The 19,101-nt window shown below is 41.7% G+C and overlaps 1 protein-coding gene across 2 annotated transcripts in view; it reads right to left on the bottom strand.

The window, feature by feature from the left end:
* SV2B (synaptic vesicle glycoprotein 2B) overlaps nt 1-19,101 on the bottom strand; it is a 171,158-nt gene that overhangs the window by 131,378 nt on the left and 20,679 nt on the right. Inside the window, exon 1 of one of the 2 annotated variants that reach the window (XM_068275156.1) lies at nt 1,825-2,081. The exons of the other annotated variant lie outside the window; for it this stretch is intronic. The gene's annotated coding sequence lies outside the window, so the exon portion shown is untranslated. Of the gene's footprint in view, nt 1-1,824; nt 2,082-19,101 lie in introns of those variants that run through there. 2 annotated transcript variants of the gene reach the window in all.

Raw genomic sequence — 19,101 nt, forward strand, 5'->3', positions numbered from 1 at the left:
ATTTCTTGAAAGCAGAAACACTCTATTTTTCACCTGTTATTCTTTACGTTAGCTAAAAATATGACCCCTGTGGGCTAAGAAACATTACAGTAGATTCAATTTTAGGAATACTGGAGTTGACTTGCTGGAAGTTAAATGGAAAAATAAATCTGTCAAAGGCACCACTAGCTATTGTACAATATAAGTAAAAGGAGCCAACGTTTTAGAACCAAATAAATCAATAGTCACGAGGTATAACTTTCACTCAAAATTGATGATTCAGCTTTGAGTATTTTAGTAAACTGAAAGGCCATCTATCTAGTTTCATCTAGGCCTCTGCTGACAGGATCTCAGCACCCAAGGTCACGGCTCCTCCCATCTGCTGTAGTTCCTACAATGGTGGCCAATCTCTATCTCATTTCTATGTATTCAACTCCTGTTAAAATCTGACAAGACAATTGCAGAAAATACTTTAGAGTGATTAAAAGTACCAGCATGCTTTAAAACGGAAACATTGATTTTATATAAACTTAACCTTTAAACAGTATTCTATATTGTATTAACGATGAAATGTAGAGTCACATACACATAGGTGACAAGAGTGTTTAGTAAATATAGTATCGATACTGTATCTTCCAGTTCTTTTATCTTATAAATAAGTATTTGAGAAATAATTTCTGCAATCTGTCACTGTAAGACCCAAAGGTGAGATCAATGCAGATTTTCTATCCCCTAATTTAGACAATTAGCAGTAGCCACTAGTACTAGGAAATCATAAATAGGTTTAAACCTATTATATTGTACAGTTACAGCCTTGCTTTTCTATAAGAAATAGAGAGGGCTTGCAGCTAGTCTCCCAGTAAAGGGGTTAAACTTTCATTCATAAAGACAGTAAGAAACAGAAGCCATTCTCATAGGTCTAGTCAGCATACACACCCAGACTGCATTTCAGCATCCAATTAGGGACTGGCAGCAGTGGTGAGAATAGCGAGTGCAAGGCAATAGATAAACATTACACTTCATTGCTTTCCTATAGCTTGCAGCCAGAACAAACCTACAATCCCTAGTGCAGGCTAAATAATATCCTGTGTTGTGTTTGCCTTGTGTATTGTGCGCACCTAGCGCTGGAGGAATCTGGTTATTATCAAAAACAAGAAAAAACCATTCTAGATGCTATTGACTGTTTAACGTTGTAGGCTTTTGTTCCTGGGCAAGGCAAACAAGCCTGCTATTTGCACGGCAGTCCCCTTTTTCACTGCAGCATCCTATTATTTAAGTCATGATTTAAGGACACCTTTAATGAGGTATGGATCATCACCTCTCCCACTCCCTCCCAAACACTCCTGACAAATGAATCCTGGAGCTCTCTCTGCTCCACTTCAACCATCCCACGCACTGAATCAAGAAACTGTATTAATATTTCATGCTACTGACCTAATTAAAAAAAAAGAAACCGCAAAATATAGAGAATGGTATATCTGTTATCAAACTCCTTTTCTTAATAAGGGTGTACTTTCCATTATAGGTAAAAATACACAGTCTGTGACTTGGACATGGCAAATATTATGGACGCAGCATGCAAATTGTTAACACACCAGCAAGGTTGCAGCTATACTTCCTCCACTCTTATTTAATATCTTAGTAGAATGCATCATGCACAATATTCCCTTGGCAAGTACTAATTTCCGTCGTTGTACAGCTTCTAATTTACTGGCACCACAAATCACAATAAATTACATGCAGGTTCAGTGCTGATAAGTCAACCTGAGCCTCTGTCTTATGTATACCTGGCTAAATGATGCAGCGAGTAAATAAAGCAGAGAGATAGAAAATTGTGATTCCTACCAGTTCTAAGGAATAGTGAATTCCGCGGATCTGGGGAATCCACCTTTCTATTCTTCAGGTGCCATGGAGAGAGGTCCTTCAGAGGCTGCTGTGCCCCGGGCAGTCGCAAGCATAAGATTAAGTGTACAAGCTCTTGAGAAGCAAGCCGATCATCTCAGAGTAATAGTCTATCCAGGCAGCACGGCGATGCAAGAAATGGAAGAGTCCATCAGCCAGTATAGCACACACATACACACATAAAACAAGCACTGATGCTCAGGGGAGGCAGAGACTGAAGGAGCAGATGGAGGGAGGGGGAGGAGGACTGCTAACATGACAGATGTGATGACTTTTAAAAGAGAAAACTGATGATGCACAACATGCTGGACCGAAAGAGAGTATTAAAATCAACACACCGCATTATTTCGACCACTTGAAATGTATGTATGGTGCTTAATTACTATTTGTAAGCTGTAGTTTTAGGTGTTAATGGTATTGACAATAGTGACAAGATAATTCAGATGCTCTTCATTGCTGTAGAAAGAGTTTTAATAAATACAATATGTGTTGTGGATGGGCATAGAAATAAAACAAAAATCATAATAATAAAAAAAACTGCATAATACTTATTGTTGAATGGTACACCTGTATGGTTTCTTCTGTGTTTAGTTTATTCACTTCTTAAATACATTCTTATTATTTAGGCAGGTATAAATATTTATACAGCTGCAGTCAGAATTCAAAGGACAACCTAGCACTTGGTATGACCCAAACGCAACAATCACATTTGTCACATGCAGCCTCATCCTCAATGCAGAAAGACTCATACACTGTACTGTAAGAAAGTATCATTATTATTGTTACTAGCTGATGGCCCGGCATTGCCCAGGTATGTATTTGGCTGATGTTGGCTCCGTCGACTTTTTCTAACCCTAACACACAATTACTGAATTACTCAATGACCTAGTTTGTGAGCTTTGCGGTCTTTGGCATCAATAATTTGCATTGAAAATAAACAAATCTGATTGGCTGTTTGTGGCTCCAGACCCTTTTCTGAATTTGAAACCCAGTCACCCAATGACCAACAGTACGGGGTTTGAGGCTTGTGCCATTAACATTGTAAGAATGCCAGCAATTAAATATTCCCCTTGAAAACCAATAGGTGAATATTGATTGGCTTTTTTTAGGCTCCACCCACTTTTCTATATATTAATCCCAGTCACCCAGTGACCAACTGTACAAAGTTTAAGAACCCTGCCATTACCAGTGTAAGAATTGCACCACTTTACATCTTAAAAGTGAAATTTGTATTTGTCTCCACCCACTTTTTTTGGTTATGGGGATAAAAAGTATCCTATATGTTATTCCAGGTAATGTACTATGTGTGTGCCAAATTTCATTCAAATCCGTTCAGCCATTGTTGCGTGATTGAGTAACAAACATCCAAACTTTCACATTTATAATATTAGTGAGATTGCTAATTTACGTAGTGTAAAAGTACACTTTTAACCTGAGAAATCACTACTGAGACCTTAAGGCCCCTTTCACATATGACATGTATTATGTATTTGTGGTCACCAGCACCGCACATGTAATGCAAGTCAATGAATGGCGGTGCATTTGACATGTGTTTATGAGCAAAATTTCACATCTATATTTTTGGGAGAGAAAAAAAACCGTACAAAGGCCATTTTCCAGTACACCGCCGTCTTGCAAGACGCATGCCAGGCACTTGCACTGATGCAAGTATGCATCCCAATCCTTATAGTCCTGCCATACACAGCTAATTCCGATGTGTCCTACAGTAAACTGCAGCATGGGGTCCAGAATCGCACCAATAAGCGTGTCAGGCAGCAAGCTGGTGTCTGAATAGGCAGCATTTCCCCATCCATGCTGGTGTCTGAATAGGCAGCATTTCCCCATCCATGCTGGTGTCTGAATAGGCAGCATTTCCCCATCCATGCTGGTGTCTGAATAGGCAGCATTTCCCCATCCATGCTGGTGTCTGAATAGGCAGCATTTCCCCATCCATGCTGGTGTCTGAATAGGCAGCATTTCCCCATCCATGCTGGTGTCTGAATAGGCAGCATTTCCCCATCCATGCTGGTGTCCGAATAGGCAGCATTTCCCCATCCATGCTGGTGTCTGAATAGGCAGCATTTCCCCATCCATGCTGGTGTCTGAATAGGCAGCATTTCCCCATCCATGCTGGTGTCTGAATAGGCAGCATTTCCCCATCCATGCTGGTGTCTGAATAGGCAGCATTTCCCCATCCATGCTGGTGTCTGAATAGGCAGCATTTCCCCATCCATGCTGGTGTCTGAATAGGCAGCATTTCACCATCCAGCTCACATGCGGGGAAACACTACATAATCGGCGATAGTGAAATAGAGTCCTACATGTATGCTTTTTCACAATGGACATGTGAATTACATACACTGCCAGGCAATGGAAATGCAAAATTATTTTTTTTTAAATACCAAAATTCACATGTGAATATGCAGTTAGTTACATACAATTTCATTTAAATTATCCTAACTGGTGTTCAGAATTTCCTATAAAATGCAAACAAATAAGAGAATAATAGGATGTGAAAAATCACAAAAATGAAAAATCACAAATATAAAAAAAATTGCAGAGAATGCAGCCAAAAATCGCAGAAATAATCGCAGAATCATTCATGTGGAAAATCGCCTCCATTAAATGCGAGTGTGACTGGCCTCTTTCTCTTATCCTAGTGTTTAATGCAAGTGATTTTCCACATGAGTGATTCTGCACTTATGATTCTTTTATTATTTTGTATAGAAACTTTTATATGCATTTGTATGCGTAGTTTCGCACTGCAATTTTTCTCATCAATACTAATGAAGTTCACTTAGGCCCCTTTCACACTAGAACATTTTTATTGTGTTGCATTACCCTATTTTACCACAGGGTGACGCTAAAGCAATGAAAACTAATGGGACACTTCATACCTGTCGCGGTGCGATGCGAATCGCCGGAAGCATCACATTTGACTCAAAAGCAACAGCTCGTTACCGGCGGACATTCACACGAAGGAGCGGCGACAGGAAGTAAGTCTATGGTGACACAAATATTTTTACATTTTTTGCGTTGCGGTGCGCATGCCCAGAAGCAATTTTTTTTTCAATACATGTCCATGCAATTCTTTCTTTAGCCACAGGAAATAAGCGATAGAGAGCTTCACTTCTTGCTTGGCTTGCAGCCAGAAGTGAGATTAATGTGCATTGCTGCCTTAATCTCAGAAAAGGTGGTCACTGTGGGGATACCACCTGTCACCTGTATGACAAGGAGAGACCAGGAGCCAAATGGTGCAGCATTGTGGTGTATTAGATGTTAGATTGTAGTATAAGAGTATTTATACTCACAAAGGTGGGCTGCAGTCCCCGCAACCACCGTAAATCGCCAACAGGGAAACAACCGGCCCCTACCGGAACTGGGCGGCCGCACTCCTGGTTGGTTCTTCTTGGTTGTAGATAACACTACACCCGGAAGGTGAACACCTCCAAAGGAGATGTAATGTAATGCTTGTGACCATATTTTAAAGGCACTTGTATTAATAATAATAATAATAATAATAATCCGAACATTTGCATAGCGCTTTTCTCCTGTCGGACTCAAAGCGCTCAAGAGCTGCAGCCACTGGGACGCGCTCAAGAGGCCACCCTGCAGTGTTAGGGAGTCTTGCCTTGAACTCCTTACTGAATAGGTACAGACCCTAGCCAGGATTCAAACCCTGGTCCCCCATGTCAAAGGTGATGTCCTTAGCCAGTACACTATCCAGCCACCAGGTATTGACCTGAAGAAGCGGGCTGAGACCCGTGAAACGCGTTGAACTTTTAATCGTGCTGAATAAATAATTTAATCTTTTTACATTAACCCTGTGGTTTGGGTTCAGCCATCTGGAGTGGTAAAGACACTTCCCTCCCCCTTATTATTATTTTTTGTTTCATCCCATTACCTATTTTTGGGTGCCCCTAGAAAGCAATGTTGTACACATTAGGAAATACAGTGCAATGCCATTGATACTTTGTATTAAGTAATGGTACCAGCAGGTAGTGGGAAAGGCCCTGATGCTTTATGTACTGGGAATTCTCATGAAAAATAAAAGCACACACATTGCCTATGCCTTGCAGCTTCACATTAAGGCAGGTTCCAGAAATAATAGAAGATCCTCCTTCTATTTGCATGCTAGTTTCAGTTTACAGTTAGGTTAGTAAATGCTATTGATCTACAGCTTCCATTAATAACAATACAGATTACAGCATTTAACACGGCAGAGATCAGTTAAATAATATATCAGTAGCAATTGCTAGTGGGAAAAGCAGGCTGTACGTTGTTTTATGCTTTGCTTTTACCCCAAATGGAAAAAAATAAAATGTGAAAATACGTATAAATACATTTGTCCCACAGTATACGTTACGTATGGTAAGTTTTTCACTTTCTATGTAGCTGTCATTTGCAGCAGGCAGGCCTGGATTTATATCACTGGAGCCTATAGGCACAGATGTCCTGGCACCCTAGACTTTGGCCTCCATGTATCTACAAATCTCTGCCGAACTGCACCGCAAGTGTGCTGGCTGGTCCAGCTGTTACCAATCCCTTACTTCCATCGCCCAATGTAAGTAGCCACAAGTGCCCCTTAAGGTGGCCATACATGGTACAATTTTTCAATTAGATAATTTAGTTCGATTATTCCATTAGATCGAATATAAAGATTTTTCCAGCATGTCTGATCATTTTTCCAGAAAAAACGGGATAATCGTTCAAATTTCTTGATTGGAAAAAATAATATTTTCAACTTTCATTCAATTCGATCATTTAGATCGAATAAACGGGAAAATCGAACGTTTTTATTGTACCGTGTATGGCCACCATTAGTATTATGTAGCCAGAGCTAGCCTCAGTATTAAGGAACTAGAGGTGCCCCCAAGTATTAGGTAGCTAGAGGTGCCCCCAACTGAAGGGAGATCTGGTCAGTAGAATGCCGAGACCCAGATGAGTAACCTTTCCAATTACACTCCGCTCGGGACTCATAGGTAAGGCAGGAGGGAGGCACTAGGGGAGGGAGCTGCCGTTACATTATTAGGTGTCTGTAGGCACGTGCCTACAGTGCCTTATGGTAAATCCAGCCCTGACAGTAGGTGTTACAATTTGACCAACAACGTCAACACTTTGTTGACAGGTTTTGGACTAGTCAATCTCCTTATCAGGTAGTGTCAAAGTTGCTATAATTATCAAAAGCACTCTTTGAAAGGCAGTGGTACAGTTACTAACATGTCATGCAAGTTTTTTTGACAGGGTGGTCCTGTAATGTTTTGGCATAAATCTTTGTGCTCTGCACATACCTAATATCTTGATTAAAAAAAACTGTGCATGTGCCTGCAAAGCTTGATGCCACAATGTGTATATATATGCACCAGGTCCATTGGGCACCAGGGGGCGAGGCACTCGGGGTGACAGACAGGGAGGGGGTGTCAAAAAGCGAAAACTGCAAATGCAGTGCAGGAGACTTGGGTGCAGCCGGCGCCACCATAGACCGTAATAGGAATTACAGCTATAGCGGCGCACAGTCAGTAACTTCGGCGCCATCAGAAGATGGAGCTGAAGTTACTTTTAAAACACTGTAATTCGCCTTCCAGCAATAGCTGGAAGCCGAATTACATAATTCCCCACTATCCACGTGGAACTAGAGGGGGAATAGTATTTAACGCCGCCGGGAACTTGTGCTGCAGCAGGATAAGCCATATACCGGCTTTAACCTGCGCCCAAGACTCCCGGCGGCGAATTCTCTCAGTCGCTGTCAAAAAGGCCTCCCACGGAGGCCAGGAGCAGGAGGGAAAGCAGCTCAAGATGTGTGGAAGGAAGGGACCCAGGTGATGGTGGGGGTCTGCAGCCCCCACCCCTGCCGCTGTCCCTGCTGCCCCTAATTCCAAGCTTCCCATACTGGGGCCAACTATGCTATCTATACTTGGGGCAATTATATTAGCTAGACTGAGATAACTATACTATCTATACTGGGGCAACTATACTACCTATACTGGGGCAACTATACTAGCTATTCTGGGGGCAACTATACTGGGGGCAACTTTATTACATATATTGGGACAACTATACTGGGGCAACTATATTACCTATACTGGGGGCACTATATACTTGACATTACCCGCCGTGGCGCGCTAAGCATGCCACACTCGCTCCTTTCCCTTTTTCTGGGTGGGGGGGTGTCTTAATACCCAGCACCGGGTGTCAAATGCCCAAAGTACTCCACTGACATGCACACATCCCCAAAGCACAGCATATGTGCACACGGAAATATCCAAATATGAGCATGACTGATATTACAACTACCAATTGTTTGCCAGCCCAGCAACTGCAAAATCACTTGCCACATCCCCTGAATATAATGCAAATTAATGAGTGAGGTTGAAAAGGTATTGTCATCAATAGTGTTGTGTTAGAGTAATCGCCAAAGTCATTTTCAATTTTGAAGCTATATTTGTGAAAATACTGTACATTGTCACCAGTGGCGTAGCTAAGGAGCTGTGGACCCCGATGCAAATTTTACATGGGGCCCCCCCCCAAGCACTCTATACATAACAATTGGTACGGCGCACCAAAACCTGCCAATGGAAATTACAGTGTCAGAGGTGCAAGAAGGGGAACAGTTTGTTAATGATTACTACCATTCAAAGCATCTATAGAAGTGATTATAAGCACAGGACCAATAGAGAGCTAATACTGTAGTTGAGGGAGGGCCCTTCGGGGCCCCTCTGGCCCAAGGGCCCCGATGCGGTCGCATCCTCTGCAACCTCTATTGCTACTCCCCTGATTGTCACTGAAAACAAATATATACGAATATAAGAATAACAAATATAAGAAGGTATGAAAGTAACAAATATAAGTAAGTAACACTTAGGCTAGGTTCACAGTGGTCAGTTACATGATGCATTCGTTATAATGAGTGTGAACGGCAGTGGAGAATGGACACAGACATTATTATTATTATTTATTTATTTATAAAGCGCCAACATATTCCGTGGCGCTGTACAATGTAAGAAAACAAACAAGGGATACATAATGATACAGACAATGATATACATGGAAATATGAACACTGATACAAGATACAGCACTGCTGATTACAATTGATTTAACAGGATGACTAAAATGTATAAATTTCTAACAGTGTGCAAGCAATTGAATTAATAACATTCCATGACACAAAAGGGTGAGAGCCCTGCCCTTGCGAGCTTACAATCTGAAGGAATGGGGTGGAAACAAGAGGTGGGGGAAGTATACAGTATATGTACAGGCAGTGCGTAATTAGGTTATTTAGTGGGTGCATGGCCTAAGCTAGAGAATATGCTTGTCGGAAAAGGTGGGTTTTGAGGGAGCGTTTAAAGATTTCAAAGGTGGGAGAGTGGCGGATGTGTTGTGGAAGGGCATTCCAGAGGAGGGGTGAGGCACGTGAGAAGTCTTGTACACGTGAATGTGAGGAGGTAATTGTAGAAGAGGATAGAAGAAGCTCGTGTGCAGATCTGAGATTGCGGTTGGGTTGGTATCTGGAGACTAGTGAGGAGATGTACAGGGGAGAGAGATTGTGGAGAGCTTTGTAGGTTATGGTTAAGAGCTTGAACTGAATCCTCTCATTAATTGGTAGCCAGTGAAGAGCTTGACAGAGAGGGTCAGCAGAGGAAGAGCGAGAGGAGAGATGAATGAGTCGAGCAGCAGAGTTCAGTACAGAATTGAGCGGTGATAGTCGGTTAGTTGGAAGTCCACCAAGCAATATATTGCAATAGTCCAATCGAGATATAATAAGAGCATGTACTAACATTTTGGTTGTGTCATGGGAGAGAAAAGGTCGGATACGTGCTATGTTTTTCAGTTGGAAATGGCAGGAGCTGGTTAGGGAGTTAATGTGAGGAGTAAATGAGAGAGAAGAATCAAATATTACCCCCAGGCACCGTGCTTTGGGAACTGATGTTATAGACGTGTTGTTAACATTTATTGTAATATCAGGAAAAGGGGTGGACAGGGATGGTGGAAAGACTATTAGTTCAGTTTTATTCATATTGAGTTTTAAGAAGCGAGAGGACATGAAAGAGGAGATAGCGGACAGGCAGTCGGGAACCCGTGTGAGGAGGGAGTTAAGGTCTGGGGCCGAGAGGTACAGTTGTGTATCGTCTGCATATAGGTGGTATTGGAAACCGAATGAGCTGATTAAGTTACCAAGACCGTGCATGTAGATGGAGAAGAGGAGGGGACCGAGGACAGAGCCTTGAGGTACCCCTACAGACAGAGGATGTGAAGAGGAGGACTCAGTCCTGACTCAGACAGGAAGTGACTACAGTGTGACCCTCACTGATAAGAATTTCCCCCTTTTTTATCTCTTTCTTGCTCTCAGAAGCCATTTTCTTCTAGGAAAGTGTTTTATAGTTGGAATTTCTTATCAGTGAAGGCCACACTGTAGTCACTTCCTGTCTGAGTCAGGACTGAGTCAGCCACTTACATACCTGATATTTACCTCTTTCAGGCAGAGAAAGAAAAAAAGGAACGCAGCATAGTTATTTGTGTGCTAGGCACTGTACATACCCATGTCTATCTCATTATGCCACATGTCAGTTGTGGTATCCTTTAAGTAGTGGTGTTACAACAGCCCCCTTGAGTGACGATGGAAAAATTCCGGAGGAGAGGGATAGGTTAAACAGCGATGTTAGGGCAGGGATGAGGGATGTGGATAGCTGTGGAATGAGATGTGATGGGATAGGATCCAAAGAACAGGTGGTTAGATGGGATTTGGAGATAAGGGAAGAGAGCGAATGTTCAGAGAGTGGAGAGAAACTGGAAAGAGAGCAGTCAACAAGAGGAGTGGAGATGGAGTTTGATGTCTGCGTGGAAAACACACTACGGATGAATACAAATCCTGCATGCAGCGAGTTAGAAACACGCAGTCACATGTGAACAGGCCCATAGAATTGTATGGGCAGTGAGTTGGCTAGCAGAATTATTCTGTAAAGTAACTAACAACTGTGAACTGTGCCTAAAGAGCTTTTGAAATGTTTTTTTTACTTTTTATTAAAACTGCATATAGTGAAATGTGTCTGTGTAAGTGGAATAGCACCGCATAATATTAGTACAGCTGTGTGCATTGCGGGGCGTTATATATGCACAAGTAAATGCATTACTACAGTATTACTATAGTAAACTCTGATATAGTAAATCTCTGGATATAGTAAACTCAATCCTCGGGTCCCAGCAAATGCTGTATAAATATACAATGTATGACCAAATCTGACATTTTCATGGAGTCTGCAATTGCATTTTCTAAGGACTCAGGATACATTTTTACCCGAAAATCGCATTTGTCATTTTTTGTGTGCAAAAATGAATGCGAAAAGATAAACTGTCATTTTCATGTATCACTAGTCATCAGCAATGATCAAGAACATGGAAAGTACTGTAGTTGGCTGCTACATGAAGCTTCAGATGCAAGCAGAGAAAAAGATGAGAAGATGCGCTTCTACGGAGGCTGTGGAGGGCAGCTGTCTGCTGTCAGTTTAAATCCTAAACAGATCAACGTGCAGCAAATTGCTGCTACTGGCACCGCCTCCTCTCCATCAAAAGCAGCCAATAACACGCTGGGTTACAGTTGTTCAGGATTTAAACTGACAGCAGACAGCCTCCCTCCGCAGCCTCCGTAGAAGCATATCTGCGCAAAACGGCTGTAAGGCTCTCATCCCCCAGCACCCACCGCACAGCTTCACCAGCAAACCGGTATGTTAGCTCTCAATATGCATGAAATTTGAATCCACGTTGTTCCACCATGTGTTATGAATAAACAAGCAGTTTACAGCAGTGCCGGCATTTCCCATCTTTTTCTCCGCTTGCATATGTTGTCTATCTGAGCCTGAGCACGCTGATCTATCTGCATCACACCGGATACCTGGTCTGCACCCCTGCAACCCTCCCTGCACCCTTAGCTGCAGTGCCAGCACCTTTCTATCCTGCCTTCCATTATGAAGCATTTCAGAGTCTGGGTTTCTGACTCTGCACGATGCTTTGTGACTCTTTTCATATTACGCTACATGTTTTCACTGTGGTGATAGAAAGTGGAAGAGCCTCAGAGACCGCTTGAAAATAGATCTCCATGTATGACAGCAATCGAGAAGAGGTAAGGCCACTAACGAATTCCCATCCCATCCACCATATGAGGAGCTGGAATTCTAGTTCTATGCCTGGAAAAAAAAAAACTTTAAGTACATTTTCAACATTTTACAAAATGTATTTTTCCATTGGGATTTTGGCATTATATTTGAATATCTTTTTTCACAAGCAAGTGGAAATGTTGATGAATTAAAGAAGGAGGAGCATCTTCAAAAGCATTATGCCAGCCCACAAGGGTCGTTAATGTATTTGAGACACAGACAGCTGTGACTGCTGGGGTCTTTTCACAGCCAGTTACTGACCACCAGGAGTTGCTTAAAATGTTTTTAAATGGGGCCCTCATCAATAATCCATATACTGCATTATTATCACCCTGTCTTTAACATCTTGCCTTGTCAGCATTTGCATATTCATTATTTCACAGACTGAAGGTAACAAGTGCTGAGAGTGAATTTACAACTACATATAGCTAGCCGTGGTGGCAGGTAATTATTCATGCCCTGATTAGCACATCTTCTGTACAATGTCCTATACATGCAGTGTGAAAATGTGCACCAATGTTAACATTTTCAAACACTGTGAAGTATGGGGTTATAATGAGTAATGTTTAATGCGAATAGTGACTGTGACACACTTCTATTTTAAAGTAGAGGCAAAAACAAGTGTGTTGCATTATTGCCCAATGGCTCATTTCAAGTTATTTAAAGTAGGATAATGCTCCCAAAACTAAAATTTCATTTACTACTCTTAGTTACATAAACTAACATTTGAAAGCATTCCCAAGTATTCCCTGTGTGTGTAAAAATCCTTTATTTTCACTGCAGAGAGCAGTAGAAGCTGGCTTATCTCTTGTCATCGACAAAGGCAAGAATTTCCCTGTGCTTGTACCTTCATTCTGTCTGTACCTCTCTTGTCTGACTCAGCTTTTGCTAGGGTGATGTGTCTATTCAGCAAAGGGCAGATTGAAGATACAAGCACAGGGAAATTCTTGCCTTTTCTGGTGATGACAACAAGATATAAGCAAGCTTCTATTGATTTCTGCTGTGAAAATAAACATATAACATACAGGAAATACTTGGGAATGCTTTTTAGTGTTCTTTTATGTAACAAAGAGTACAGGTAGTCTCCGAGTTACGAATGCTTGACATATAACAACCTGCTGATATGAACGGCCTGGTTCTGTCGCAATGACATCGTTTCTGTGTGAGGGAAGTTTGAAGGAGCAGCTTCAAACTTTCAATGTGTCCCGACGCATTTCCCCTGCAGCAAAAGCAGTGCAGATCGTACCTTCAAACCAAGTCTAACATTGGCCACCCTTTCCTCTCTGCCACCTGCTTACTCTTGTGCATGGGTTCTCTTCTTGAATGTCACATGGCATACAGAAAGTGGTGCCATGCACTAGAAGCTGCAGAGGGCAGAGTGGATAGATGGACAGCACTAGACTTGGGCTGGAGGGTGAGTTCAACACTGCTGCTGCTGAGGAGGGTACAGAGGGGTACAAAGAGGCACAGAGGGACAAAGAGGCACAGAAGGAGGCTGGTGCACAGAGAGGTGCAAAGAGGCACAGAGGGGGAAGAAGAGGCACAGAGGTGGACAAAAAGGCACAGAGAAAGCAGAAGCACAGAGAGGGACAAAAAGGCACAGAGGGGGAAAAAGAGGCACAGGGGGACAGAAAAGCACAGAAGGGGAGAGAGACACAGAAGGGGACAGAGAGGCACAAAGGGGGACAAAAAGACACAGAAGGGAACTGAGGGGAAGTTGATAATGGCAATGGCGATGATGCTGTCCATTTTTTTTTTTGTTGCTTTTTGTTATTTTGTCTGTCAACAGTAAAGGTGATGACCTGCAGGCTTAAACAACAGGAATGAATTACATGGCACATATCAATCATTTCTTATTATATCTTCTATGTTTTAACTTCTCACTTTGCAACTGTTTTTTTTTATTGATTATTTTTTTTCCTCCAGCTACTACAACTATTTCTGTAAAGTTCCTCTTTAACGTTGTTCTTCCGATCGTTAGATAAGGTGAATATGGGGTTTATTTTAGAAAGGTAGATAGGTAAGGAATTTAAGGGTTTGAGGTTAGGGTTAAGGGCATGGAGTCTCGAAGGACACCTAAAACCAAAATGTCTACTTGTCCTTTACACAGAGCCCAAATGAGCTGGCATCCAATTATCAGACACCTAAATGGCACGTACATACACCTAGCCCCCCATATAAGCATAATGTATTGCAGTAGAGCCTCTTAGTGCTGGCAGCTTAGCTCACAGATTGATTTCTCATTCTCAGGGGGTTAGGACAAGAAAATATATATGCAAATTTCAGGCTTTTTACACATGGTATTTCAAATACATTCACTAATGATTGAATGACTACATAAACAGAGTATGAGGTGATTTTTAGACTTTTTATTACAAAAAGGTCAAAAGAATTGCAACCTTGAACTATTAAACATAAATCCTGTAGTAGCTGGAGGACATGACTGACATCCACAAAGTGACAATTACGAATTATAAGATTTATAACCTGCACAGCAAAGCGCATAAAAAATGTCTTACAAGATGTGCTCCACAGACACACTGGCCTGTTCTCTAAAGTGTATTAGCCTTGGAAAATTATATCACAACTGACAGATACTTCCTCCCAACAAGCAGCAATTTGCAGCATACATTCCATTATCTGATCGCTTTCACTTACTGCCTAAATGGATTTTTTGAAAAACCCAGTGGTCAGTTTACAGTACCAGGAAGCAGTTGTTCTCAGAATATTTCCATTACCTCTATACAGTGTCTTTTCATATGTGAAAGTTGATTCTAAAAATGAACACTGAAATGTTATCTCTGCCTCCATGTATATTTTATATAGTGGAACCTTGGTTTGCAAGCACAATTCATTCCAGAAACATGCTTGTAATCCAGATCACTCTTATCAAAGGAATATTCCCCATTAGGTTTCATGGAAACTCAGGTGATCCATTCCACAAGCCAAAAATATTTATAGAAAAATATTTAATACAACGTACTGTATAAATTAAAAATTTAAAAAAGACTAACAATAACTAACAGAACTATTGCTAACAGAAGTATTGCAATCTATTGGCTCACCCCGACCTTTTTTCTGTGGCTTTAACAAGGAACTTATCCATTGACAGTTGCTTTTGCCTTCTTTTGAGGATTTCACGGAAATGTGACATTGTACAATCTCCACATTCAGATTAAGTACAATTAAAGGGGTTCTGTCTGTGGCATATTAAAAAAAAACAAAAAACTGACACTTACCTGGGGCTTCTATCGGCCCCTTGTAGCTGTCATGTCCCGTACTGTCCTCCTATTATCACCCATTCCCAGCCGCCGGCACCGGTCAATTATTTGTCTAACAAGACGAATAGTGCGCGCTCCCGCCTCCAGGAGCTTACTGCGCAGACGCATTACAAGGTTTTCTCGTACTGCGCCTGCGCAGTAAGCTCCCGGCAACGCGAGCGGGAGCGAGCACGCACACGGCCATGGCCACGCAGCCGCGTTAGATGAATAGTTACACCTGGACCGGCGGCGAGGAACGGTTGATCGTAGGAGGACGGTGTGGGACATGACATGGCTACAGAGGGCTGATAGAAGCTTCAGGTAAGTGTCAGGTTGTTTTTTTTGTAACATGCCACAGAACCTCTTTAAGGGCAACCCTACAGTTAAAGGGAGAAGAACGATTGGCTAAGTTGTGATGAAGTGACACACGTATACGTACTGTGCTTATATATCAAGACATTGCCTGCTTATCAAGTAAAAAAATTCACAAAATGTTTTGCTTGTCTTCAAGTTACTCTCAATCTGAAGTTTTACTGTATATCGTAATAGAAGTGAATACAAATGCATGTTTTATTGTAGAAAAACCTTAGTGGAAACAGCTCTGGGCAGTGACTAACTATGGCAAACTAGGTATAAGGAATTTGTTTATTTATTGTAATGCTACAGTGGCTTGCAAAAGTATTCAGCCCCCTTGAAGTTTTCCACATTTTGTCATATTACTGCCACAAACATGAATCAATTTTATTGAATTTCCACGTGAAAGACCAGTACAAAGTGGTGTACACGTGAGAAGTGGAAAAAAAATCATACATGATTCCAAACATTTTTTACAAATAAATAACTGCAAAGTGGGGTGTGCGTAATTTTTCAGCCTCCTGAGTCAATACTTTGTAGAACCACCTTTTGCTGCAATTACAGCTGCCAGTCTTATAAGGTATGTCTTTACCAGCTTTGCACATCTAGAGACTGAAATCCTTACCCATTCTTCTTTTCAAAACAGCTCCAGCACAGTCAGATTAGATGGACAGCATTTGTGAACAGCAGGTTTCAGATTTTGCCACAGATTCTCGATTGGATTTAGATCTGGACTTTGTCTGGGCCATTCTAACACATGGATATGTTATGTTTTAAACCATTCCATTCTTGCCCTGGCTTTATGTTTAGGGTGGTTGTCCTGCTGGAAGGTGAACCTCCGCCCCAGTCTCAAGACTTTTGCAGACTCCAAGAGGTTTTCTTCCAAGATTGCCCTGTATTTTTCTCCATCCATCTTCCCATCAACTCTGACCAGCTTCCCTGTCCCTGCTAAAGAGAAGCACTCCCAGAGCATGATGCTGCCACCACCATATTTGACAGTGGGGATGGTGTGTTCAGAGTGATGTGCTGTGTTAGTTTTCCGCCACACATAGCATTTTGCATTTTGGCCAAAAAGTTCCATTTTGGTCTCATCTGACCAGAGCATCTTCTTCCACATGGTTGCTGTGTCCCCCACATGGCTTGTGGCAAACTGCAAACGGGACCTCTTATGTTTTTCTGTTAATAATGGCTTTCTTCTTGCCACTCTTCCATAAAGGCCAACTTTGTACAGTGCATGACTAATAGTTGTCCTATAGACAGATTCCCCTACCTGAGCTGTAAATCTCTGCAGCTGGTCCAGAGTCACCATGGGCCTCTTGACTGCATTTTTGATCAGCGCTCTCCTTGTTCGGCCTGTGAGTTTAGGTGGATGGCCTTGTCTTGGTAGGTTTACAGTTATGCCATACTCCTTCCATTTCTGAATGATCGCTTGAACAGTGCTCTGTGGGATGTTCAAGGCTTTGGAAATCTTTTTGTAGCCTAAGCCTGCTTTAAATTTCTCAATAACTTTATCCCTGACCTGTTTGGTGTGTTCTTTGGACTTCACGGTGTTGTTGCTCCCAATATTCTCTTAGACAACCTCTGAGGTTGTTACAGAGCAGTTGTATTTGTACTGACATTAGATTACACACAGGTGCACTCTATTTAGTCATCAGGCAATGACTATGGGCAACTGAATGCACTCAGACCAAAGGGGGGTGAATAATTACGCACACTCCACTTTGCAGTTATTTATTTGTAAAAATAAAAGTTTGTAATCATGTATGATTTTTGTTCCACTTCTCACGTGTACACCACTTTGTATTGGTCTTTCACGTGGAATTCCAATAAAATTGATTCATGTTTGTGGCAGTAATATGACAAAATGTGGAAAACTTCAAGCCGAATACTTTTGCAAACTACTGTATTATGAACTTCGCTTTGAGAAGGTGTTCTTTTTAAAATAATGAGGGACAAAAGTGGGGGCATGGTGGACAATAATGCATTCAATAGTGCGTTCAGAGGAGTCTGCAGTTCATAAGACCATGCGGTATTGATGCTGTCTCAATTCAAAGCAAGTAAATTTCACACAACCCATTATCATTGTAAATAATTCACCTTCTACCAATATCTTGGCCCACCTATTGATTTATGAATCTTTCCCTCTCACACTTGGATTGTTGCTGACCCTTGAACCTTAGCTTTCTGCCCATCATTTTTTAGTTGCTGCCTGACCTTTGAACCTTGCTGCTTGCTTGATTTTTATCGCCTTGATTTAATACTATGATCAGAGTTCTTAAAGGAAAACTATTGTGAAATATTTTAAAATTTAAAATGCATGCATGTAAATGTACATTTCTCCCAGAGTAAAAGGCACTATAAATGACATTTTCCCATGTTGTTCTCACTTACAGTAGGTAATGAAAGTCTAACAGATCTGTCAGATTTTGAAATAATATATTTTCCCATGGGGGATACTCAGTCATTTTTTTATTTACAAAAGCACTTACTGAGTGACAGTTGCTCAGTCCAACTACCAAAATAATGTGCAAAGAGTAAGGAATCTGGCTGACATCTTTGTATATATCATTTCCAGAGAGTGCTTTTGTAAAGAATAAAGGTAATACTGAGAATCTCCCTTGAGGAGATGGACTAATCCAAAATATTGTCAGTTTTGACTGAGGCCTGGGTCTGGCAGAATTGGGTAAGATGGCGGCTGCAGTGTTTCCAAAGCAAGGTGCTACCACGCTGGTGTGAAGTGGTGGGAGGGAGCAGCGCTCGGTGTGTGTCCGCAGTGACAGGGCCTAATGTGTAAGTGCCCAATGTCTAATGTAACGGGCCTAATGTCTAATGTAATGGGCCTAATATCTAAGGGACTAATGTCTAATGTAACGGGCCTAATGTCTAAGGGACTAATGTCTAATGTAACGGGCCTAATGTCTAAGGGCCTAATGTCTAAGGGCCTAATGTCTAATGTAACGAGCCTAATGTCTAACGTAATGGGCCTAATGTGTAAGGGCCTAATGTCTAATGTAGCGGGCCTAATGTCTAAGGGCGTAATATCTAATGTAACGGGCCTAATACTAAGGACCTAATGTCTAATGTAACGAGCCTAATGTCTAAGGGCCTAATGTCTAATGTAACGGGCCTAATGTCTAAGGGCCTAATGCGGAAAACTTTGCGCGCGGAAAATTCGCGCGAGTTTCTTCTTATCACGCCTAAACTGAGTTTAGGCGTGATAAAGGGCTTTTCACAGGCGTGCAAACACTTTGCACCGCTTTGTGAATCAAGCCCCTAATGTCTAAGGGCCTAATGTCTAATGTAACGGGCCTAAGGTCTAATGTAACGGACCTAATGTCTAAGGGCCTAATGTCTAATGTAACGGGCCTAATGTCTAATGTCTAAGGGCCTAAGGGCCTAATGTCTAATGTAACGGGCCTAATGTCTAATGTAACGAGCCTAATATCTAATTAATGT

Source organism: Hyperolius riggenbachi, chromosome 3, assembly GCF_040937935.1.
Source record: "Hyperolius riggenbachi isolate aHypRig1 chromosome 3, aHypRig1.pri, whole genome shotgun sequence".
NCBI lineage: Eukaryota > Metazoa > Chordata > Amphibia > Anura > Hyperoliidae > Hyperolius > Hyperolius riggenbachi.